We start from the raw sequence: 11,047 nt of genomic DNA, 5'->3' as shown, positions 1-11,047 counted from the left end.
AGTAACTACTACTTTGAGTAATAATTATGTAGTTAATAAACCTAATTAGAAAGATATGAAAGTTAAAGTTAAACTACACAATATATTAGAATAATTCAGCAGTTAAATCTACGGATGCAACGGTTGAGAGAGGAACTGATCATTGTGAACTAGTAGTTAAGTGTATTATTGTAAAATTAATAAATAATAATTCATTACCTCTGTTTAAAATCATTAATATTAAGTTAATAATATTTATTTTACATTTATGTTTATTTTTTTTTCCATAATAATATGGATTCACTATTTTATACAATATATTTAAGTTTTAAATAAAATATTTATTAAAAGTAATATTTTCTTGATTGTATGTTTATTATAGTAATAAAAGTATAATATAATTATCTAAATTATGTTATAATTAGTTACTATCTATTGTAAACCTTATCTATGTTATATATTTATATATAAATTGTAATAATTGTCGAACTATAATAGTTATAAACTGAAAGTTCTAAAAATAAAAAAAATAAAAGTATAATATACCTATTTGTATTTACGTTAATATTATAACTACTCGCTTGACAACCTTTTTTTGTTATAATAAACAGATTAGTATCCAAGTATTTATTTAATTTTTTTATATAAATATCTGTGATGAATGCATAAACATGTTACTATTGAAATTAAAACAATTTAATTTATACTTTGAAGTGAATTCATAATTGTAGGTAATAATATTATGAAATAAGTGAAATGTTTAGAACCATCTTAATTCTTGGTTTATTGAATTTAACCAAAATTACAACTAGTCTTAATTTTTGTGAACCCGATAACGCGGGTTTAAACCGATGTCACGATGGTGGTTGCAATAATAATAATGTGTATGATACAGAAAACGTCTGCTTATGCAATTTTTCTCAAACCGTTATGACTGGACAATACTGTGGACTTTATGAAGATAAATGTACACTAAATCCATGCGTCAACAATGGAATATGCAAATCTGGCATAGGACATCATGTATGTGAATGTAGCAGTGGATTTCATGGTGTCAACTGTGAAGTTCCTATTGCAATAGGTAAATTAATTTTATTATTAACTAGCAACAAATGTAAACAAATATACGAGAATTGGGTTATGATAACATTTGGAAAATATCCATCGAGTATTTGAAAAAAAAAATCTAACTTAACTTGTATAGTTAGTAGAAAAACATCTATACCTAGTGCAATATTTCACATGCATTGAATTCGCTTATCATATACCTACCTAATGTATAAAAAAGTAAAAGATAAATTTGTCATATGGAATGTATATTAATGAGTTTTAATCGGTTGTTTTAAAATGTAATTTAAGGCACACATGTAAAGCGTTTCGTTTGATTACTTTTAATGTGATTAATGCAATTTTTTAATTTCTTACTAAATAGAGTAATTTTTAGAACTTACACAACCAACTAATAATTATTATATTAATTACTATTTATTACAATTGTTTATTATTCATGAATGTTATACCACACTTTATTTCTTGAAGGCGATACAATCAGAAAAATAAAAAGACCTTCATTATTTTATCGAATAAAATCTAAATACGGAGAACAGTTACATCTACTGCTTATATCCGATAATTTCGGAGATGACAATTATAATGTAATTATTAAAGGCGTATTAAATAGTTTTCGATATAAATTGAATGACTTTAAAAAAAAAATGAAAATTTCTGATGCGATTCAATTATGTTCGAAAAAATTGGATTCCGGAGAATTTAAAGTGAATAGTTGTAATGGCCCAGATAACTATTACTGTCAAAATATGTGCAACTTCATTCCAAAGTTATATGGTAATCAAAACAAAAATAAAAACTAAATATTAATTAACACTAAATACTATTTTCAGGTAACAACAATGAAGTAGAAATTGCACTTATTGGCCCCTATTTTAACACAAAAAGTTCACTTAGAAGAGAAGAAATATATTATGACTTGTACAAAACAAACAGAATGGGTGGTAAACATACACTAGAAGTACAATTATATACTAAAAATGAAGATAATATTGAATATAAAATCGATTTTATTCAGTTTATAGCTTATGACATTATGTCATTATGTTTACCAGTTTTGGAATATTTCTCTTACAATCAGCAGTGAGTTGTTTTGAGTATTGTGTAATAACTCATATATTAGTTATACTTAGGGTCGGTTGATCTCAAAAACCACATATTTGATTTTTATTCTTATAACAAGGTTGATGAGAAAAAATCACATATATGTTGGTCCATTAGTAGTAAATCATAGTAAGATAAATATTTTACACGTTTAACATAATTTTGTTATTTTAATTATAACAAACTAAACATAATAAACAAATTCATTTAATTTTATTAAAGTCAATAGATGTATAGGTACAGTAGAAACTCGATTAACCGTCACTATTTTAACCATCTCTCTCTGTTATCCGTCGTCGTCGTCGTCGTCGTCGTCAAAAAACATCTGTTTTACTTACGTAAAATATGATACGTTTCGGTTCAAAAACCTTGAGCCTCGAAAAAATAAAACTTGACCAATTATTTTGTATATTAGGTATGCATTTTTGTATTATTTTTTTATGAAAATATAAACACACGTTGTAAAATATATTGGTACATTTATGGTACATTTTCTGTTAACCGTCTATTCGGTTAACCACCATAATCCCGGTCTCGACGGTGAATCAAGTTTCTACTATACTTTACAAAATTACGATATGATATATTTAAAATAATACTAAAAAATATATATTATATGATGTTTTTTACTAAATTTTAGAGATAATGAATTAGCTAAAGAGTTAAAAGAAAGACGCATAGAAAAAGTTTTTAGAAGTGTACCTTTTACATTGAAAATTAATTTCGTATTGAAAAGACATTGTCCATATGAATATGCAGAAATACATTACATTTATCAGTGGAAAGTATTCCACTATGACAAAATCATTGACAGCTATTTATGTAATTACACCAATTAAACAAATTATTAATACCATATTATAAACAACTATTATGTAATTGTCAAGATGAAAAAGGACTCCCATATCTAAAAGAAAAAGATCCTACTATAAATGATCTGATTATCGATAGTCACATATTACCGATGGGTATATACGCATTTGTCTTCCAAACAGTCATAAGAAACAAAGTAACCGGCGTGAGAACATCAGACTTTTATTTAGTTCGTATATTTTCTATCTCACTTTTTAATGTTCAAATAAAAAATTTCATTAGACCTTAAATAGCGTTACATAGATATTCAGTTACAAGATTTAGTTGCTATAATTAGCGGACCATCTCCATTGTATTTGGGAAAGAAACTGTTAACATTAGATGCGTCAGAATCATATAATCCTAATGAAAAGGACGGACGAAAAGATTTGCTATATACCTGGGAATGTAATGTTCCAGCAGATGATATTTGTAAGAAATCAACATCAACAAGTAATTATAAAACTAATAACTATCATTTACCACCAATAGGAATGAGAATACAATACAAATACACCCAAATACCTTCTTAATTCTCGATTTATTTACAAATATTGGTATCTTAGATAATTAACATACATCATTTATAAATATAGAATTGATTTATTGGGCGTCACTGTTTTCCGCCAAAATCGATCTTTCCGTTTACCGCCAGTACAATAATATATATTTCCTTTATCCGCCACCACAAGTTTCAGTTTCTATATTTTGGTAACCCCTGATTGAAAGAATTAAAATATTATGTAATATACCCACGTATAGAGTTAGATGAAAGGCTACAAAAGTTTGCTGACAATTTTGTAGAAACATATATTTCTGAAGATTGTATTTATCCCCCAAAATTTTGAGCACTCGCATCTTCAAAACTTACAAGCACAACAAACACTGTGAGTCATGCACATTTTAAGAATAGTTTTTATCGGCATTCGGCAATGGTTACAATGGTTAAATGTTTTTATTTAAGAAGTCCAAACTGACGTTTATTGCACATTAAGAAGCGTCGGTGAACAAAAAACACTTCGAAACCAAATTTTAAAACGACAAAAGAAAACTAGTATTTTATTGATCAGTAAAAAAGGGTATAAGTATGACGATATATTTTTGTAAAATCAATAGCGTATAACTACATGAGAAAAAAAATAAATGTATGACTGTGATGTTGTTTTCTACGTCGTATATAGAATTTTTTGTAATAACATTATACAATATTTTATATAATTTTAATATTAAGTATTACTTGAATGTGTTTTTGTAAAATCATATATTTAATTAAAAATTGAATACCTAATTATTTTTGTTATTTTAAAAATCATTTCCAATTATTGATAACTCCACTTGTTTACATAGTAAAGGGGTTACCAAAATAATATAGAAACTGAAATTTGTGGTGGCGGAAAAGGGAAATTTATATTATTGTGCTGGCGGTAAACGGAAAGGTTGATTTTGGGGGAAAAGTAGATCATCCGATTTATTATAATATTTTTTTTTTACAATAATATTTCCATTTTATTATATTTATTTTTTTCAAGCATTAATATATGGTAGGTACAAATTACAGGTCGTCCATTAATATTTATTACCTACATTTATGAGTTACAGATTGAACTTAAATTGTTGTAACTTATATCATAGCTTAATTACAAACTATAACATTATAGATCCAAATTTAATCTTGAACAAACGATTTTCTGAAGTTGGTGAATATACTTTTACGTTAACAGTGAGCGTCAATAAAAACTATACATCCACTATTGGAAAACCTAAAGATGGAATTAAAACAATTGTTGTTTATCATGATCCACCCGAAACAACCACTACACCTACCACACAATCAACTACTAAATCAACTACACAATCTACCACTACACCAACCACTACAAATACCACACAATCAACCACTAAATCAACTACTACATCAACCACACTATCAACCACTAAATCAACCACACAATCAACCACTACACCAACCACACAATCGACTACTACATCAACTACATCAACTTCATCAACCACACAACCGACTTCTACACCAACTACATCAACTTCTACAGAACCACAAGAAAATGAAAAGAAAATAAGTATCAAGTAATAATAATAATGAATCATAATTTACATTTTGAATTCCATAATTTGTTATTTATTATCTAATAACCTTAACTATATCATATTACAGTGACAACTTATTTTCAATAACCATAATTTTATATCTCAAATGTCATCTTATAAATGTATTTGTATTATGGTTCTAGATTTTGAGCGAACTGATAAATGTATTGATTTTATAATACATATGTTCTTTTTTGTGTATGTCTCTAATTACCTTTTTAGAGGCGAAACAATGTTTCAGCTTTCAACTTTGAAGGTAGTATCTATAGCAGTTTACATCTATTTGGGAGTTAAAAAGTAATAAATTCCTAGTATTTTTCAAAATATAGCGGGAAATAAAGAACTAGGAAAAATTAGAATAGGTATTTCTCAAAATCAGTTTTTTACAAAACTATGATTTTTTTTTAACTTACAATTTTCTGGACAGTTTCCCTCATATTATAAGTTATTCTTATTGAAATTAAAATTATCAACAAAAAAATACTCATAATTTTATTTTATAAGCTTTTTTTATAAATCAGAATATTATTTGGAGAATGGTTATAAATGCTTATTTAAAGGTTTTATAGATGGTATAGTAGACTAACATTTTGCGGGGTACTTTTGTACCACTCCACTATGCTCATATAAACTTTAAATACCTACTTATAAATTATAAACTATTAGTCCCAAAGTTAAATTTTTTTTCATCAAAGTTCTAAAAAAAACATTTGGTTTTAGAATAACTGATAACAAATGCATGTTGTCATTATTCAATGGTTTTGGAAAAAATCACTACTTCGTAATTTCTGTTTTTGTTTATAACCCTACATAGCTTGAAAGTTTCTTTCTAAGGTGTTAAATAAATATTTACTATACATTTAAAAATGGTTATAAGTAAATTAGTTAATTACATATAATGTTTTCATTAATACGATTTAAGATACATTTAAATTGTCTACTATTTTTATTTCAACTGCATTATTCTGTGGTATTTTTTAGATGCATTAAAAATTGTATGCCACTATCAAATCCTTCAAATGATTTACATTTGGAGGCGAAAATTAATTTTATAGGCCACAAATTCGAATGGTACTACCAGTTTAATGGTATAAATATAAAACTAGTGGACGACATTGCATTAACAGATGTACCAAAGCAAATGCTTGTAGTAAAAAGAAACAAGTTAAAGTATGGAACAATGTATAATTTTATTGTTAAATGTGAGTTTTAAACAGTACCATAAAATATTAACTTATAACAATTTTATAGAGTTCTTGATAAAATAATTGGTTATGTGATTATTTAACTATTAATATTGTTCTCAGCCAGATTTTAAAATTATTACGTATTTCATTATTATTTTGTACGTAATTTCATTTAAACTTATTTGTAATCGGAATAGTTTATACTTACTTAATACATTAAAAGAAATTATTTTGATATAAAAAAATACATTTTCATCCATGCATTAGATCCAGAATATGGATTGATGAATAACCTATCCATAACAACTGTCTCAAGACCAAAAATTGGAAATTGTATAATACAACCATTGGTCGGTTTGGCAGGAGAAACATTATTTACTATATCATGTATACATTTAAGCAATAAAACTACATTTGAATACTATCAAAAAAATAAAAATAATGAAGCAAGTTTAGGTAAACCACTATGATAAATATTAACTATCTAAAGACATTATTGTAGACATATTCACAATTTTTAATTTAATTTTTAATCGAAGGAGTATTATTAGATCGTAGAAATAGAACTCTGAGAAACTTCAAATTAACCTCATCCAATGAATTAATTTTAAGAGTAATAAGTATTCATAATGGAGCTTATTCACAGATGCATTTAACTGCTAGGGTAAATACAATTTTTGAGTAAAATTAACTTTGATACTTTTTTTTAATGAGAAATTATCATGTTTAGGTATCAGAATGTAATACGCATTTATTGAAAGAATTGTATAAAGAATTAAATATGCACTTGAAAAATAAAGACACATCAAGTAACATAACAATACAATTACTTAACAAATTAAGATATTTTTAATTTTTGAGTTTGGTCACTTTCGTAAAAAAATCACATTTTTTATTATTAATTTTTTTTAACTTGATTTCCTATTTATAAAACTAAAAACATATTATTTCACTTTCAGACTGCATTTATTTTTAAAACCAATGAATAAACCATCCAATTAATTATCCATACCGATATATACAAAATGACATTAAGTAAAAAAATATTGTACCTATAATATATATAAATTAGGTTAGGCTTTAAATTTTAAATTATCATCACATATATTTTTATACTATTATATACAATTATAAAAATGTACATTATAACTTCAATAAAATAATATTAACTTTTTGTGAAAATAATTCAAATGAGCAAAACATATAATAGTTCATTGTTGGTGTTTGTGAAATATGCTATTTACTATATTGTGTATGTAATCATAGGTAAATTAAAAAGATAAACATTCAAAACATTCAAATAAATACATTATATACTTCCCCAGATTATACAATGAATATCCTGATAAATAATTTAAATAAAAGATAGTTATTAAGTTGTGTTTAAGCTTTACATAAACATGATTTAATTGATACCTAAAATACATGAACCAAAAACAATTTTTCTATTGACCGAAAAGGACCAACTAACTCTATCAAAAATGTTATTTTGGGCAAAAAGGTTTACATCAGTAGGTATGTTTAATTATTACATAGTTTATTTTATTTTAGAAGCTGTATCAATAATATCAATTTTGAGTGATGTACTTCGTGATAACCATATAAATCAATTTAAAAAGTTGTTCAAAGCATTAAATAAGGTGAAGTTCAAAACAAAATGATAGTAAAATAATATTCATATTTATATTTATATTTTATTTAAATATTTAACGTAAACAAGTTTAAAACAACATTGTTTGAATCTAAAACAATTTATATTTTGATAAACCAAATAAAAGATATCCAATAAATAAAATTCAAATTCAAAAATATCAATTGAAAACGAGGGATTCTTAGAACTTTAAGAGGTAGGTTATGTTAGATCATAAATTATACTATTATATTAACATATGCACTAAAATCTGTTTTTTAACCCACTTAATAAAGTGTTATAGTAAACAGGTACAGATAAACTAAGTAGAAAAGTACCAGTAGGTAAAATATTGTTGAGATAAATAATGTAATAATGTAATAATGAACAATAAAATAAAACAGTATAAATAGTTAAGTTAAGAAAGTTTAAAAAGCTTATTACAAAAATGTATAAACTAAATAAATATGTTCAAAAAAGGTACTTTACTTGTACTTACTTCATAAAATGTTAAAATATTCAGCAGTTGAATAATTATTTCAAATTAAAATGAGAAACAAAATATATTAAATGTTAGATGCTATAGTTAAAATATTTATAACCCTATAAGAATTTAAACAAGGCCAAAAAATCAAACAAGCCTTTTCAAAACTTTGGCTTCCTACCTATTACAGTCATACCTATTAACTGTCTGCACTATAAATTTAGTTTATCTTACATTACCAATTAATCATACCAATGTTATGACTTTTATTAAACACGAATATTATAAATATCACTAAGTCAAATTAAATTCATATTTTTTAATTTTATTGTAAACATAATATACATTTTATACATATCGTGGAATAAAAAATAAATAAAACAATTTTATATTTTTAATTTGTAACAGAATGAACCTAGTTTATATGAGTTATATAAATATATTACAGTATAATGTTAGCCTAATTATTTTTCTATAATTTATTATTTTCAGATCCCATTACAGAATTGTATTTCTAAGAATATTTTCTGTATTGATCAGTTCGTATTAATTCTTCAAAAAGTTGTTGAGGATTATTATTATGCTAATAAAAGTACAATTAAAGTAGTTGGACTTTTAAGAATAGCCAAACAATTTCTCAAAATTTCTATTGCATTGTTTGAATATATAGAATTGTCTAATGAGTATAATATAATGATAGAAATAAACAAAATAGAAGAAATAAAAAGGTGAATTTTTATCAATTATTATATGAGTACTATATACCTACTTACTAACCATTATTGAAATTTACAATAATATTTTTAATACTAGAAAAATTCGGGAAAATTTAATTTTTATAATAAATAATATAAAATACAACAATAAAAATCCAGATGGTTCTGAACGTTATCTTTGGTCGTCATTTGAAAACGTAATGGTTTAATGTATACAATTATTTAGTTTTAGTAAAATAATAATGTTTTTTTATGCATTATATTGACGCACACATTTCCATACTCCGTTAGTGGAATAAAATCACTCAATATATTGACAATCTTATAAAATCATTTGGAAAATCAGTTATACTCAACCTGAAGAATTACAAAAGAGAAATTTCTTGTGTGGACGAGGATGACGACCTAAAATCATGTGTATACTAACACTCATAATTGAGCAGTGGTGCGACCAAGGGATTTGTTACCGTGTTTAGTGTGTCTGTACACCCCCCTCCCCCCTTGAACCGTATTCATCCAATTTTTTTTAGAATTAATAAAAATGATATGGGGAATCACGTATACAACATTATCCGAAATTCCCCTTGAACAAATTCTGATCGCACCACTGTAATTGAGTATAACATTAATATCAACCATAAAGTATTTTTATTTAATAGGTTTTATTACCTGGGTGGTTTAGAAACAGGTCATCTCAAGTGGAATCAAAATCATTTTTGTATGATGCTATTGGAAAATCATTAGCAAATGAACTACTATTAAAGGGAGACAACGTGGGAATAACAGTAAAATACTTTCTAAAATAAAGTTATTTAATTTGAAAAATTATAAACATTAATTTAACAAGTTTAGAATTATCACGTTGAAAAAAATTTGATGCAAACATTTGATGAATTAGAAGGGATTGAGGTTATCATGCCAATTGTTTCATTAGATTTGTTACATTTTGATAAATCGAATTCAAAAAATATAACCACATACAATAGTTTTAACAATTATATTGATTTAAACTTTGGAAAAAACGAAACTAAAAAGAAACAGACACGAAATTATTCAGTTCAGATTCTGGCACAAAATAGTAACAGCATTAAGTTTGATAAAAATATTTTGGTGTTCAGAGTAGATATGAAAAATATTAGTGAATTATTTGTTACATTAAGTGATCCAACATATGATTTACGAGTAAGTTATTTAAATGAAGAAAACCATGAACACACACAAATGTATTGCACAACTATGTTATTGAAATATTTGTACTACATATTATGTATATTATATATTTATATATAGTTTGCATGGTTAAGAAATACAAGACCAGATATTAAAGTAATGAAAAGCTCGAAGTATGTGATTAATTTGAAAGCTGGTGGAAATAATGAATTAACATTGAAAACACTAAGTAAACATCGAAATGACATACATTACATTGGTGTATCAGCTTTTACGGTAAAATGTTGATCTTCAAAATAAATTCTCCAATATATGATATTTATTATTATTCAATTTATTATTCAATTTATATAATACGGAACTCGCAAGACGCAGAATTTTCAATGATTTGAAAGTTAAAAAATTTAATGACAAAAGTTTATTTTATTTATTTCAGAAAGAAAAATTAAATCGGGGCAAGTACGCTAACTTTTCATTGATCATATATGGTCCGCAGTGTTTGTATTGGAGTGGAGTAAAATGGGCATCTGACGGAATAATCGTAATATATTAAAATAATAGTTGCCTATCTAAGTATTAGTCTTAATGAATTGTAATCAACCATATTCTATAGGTGGGTTCGAATACCACAGAAAATAACATTCACTGTCAATCTAAACATACGACGTTGTTTAGTGGAATATTTTATACTTTACCTGATGTAATAGATACAGTTACAGGCATCAATCATACTGATTCCATTATAAATAAT

The sequence above is a fragment of the Myzus persicae genome, unplaced genomic scaffold, assembly GCF_001856785.1.
Source record: "Myzus persicae strain clone G006 unplaced genomic scaffold, MPER_G0061.0, whole genome shotgun sequence".
In the NCBI taxonomy this organism is placed as follows: domain Eukaryota; kingdom Metazoa; phylum Arthropoda; class Insecta; order Hemiptera; family Aphididae; genus Myzus; species Myzus persicae.
The sequence above is the reverse complement of the archived record's forward strand: the minus strand, read 5'-3'. Positions refer to the sequence as shown.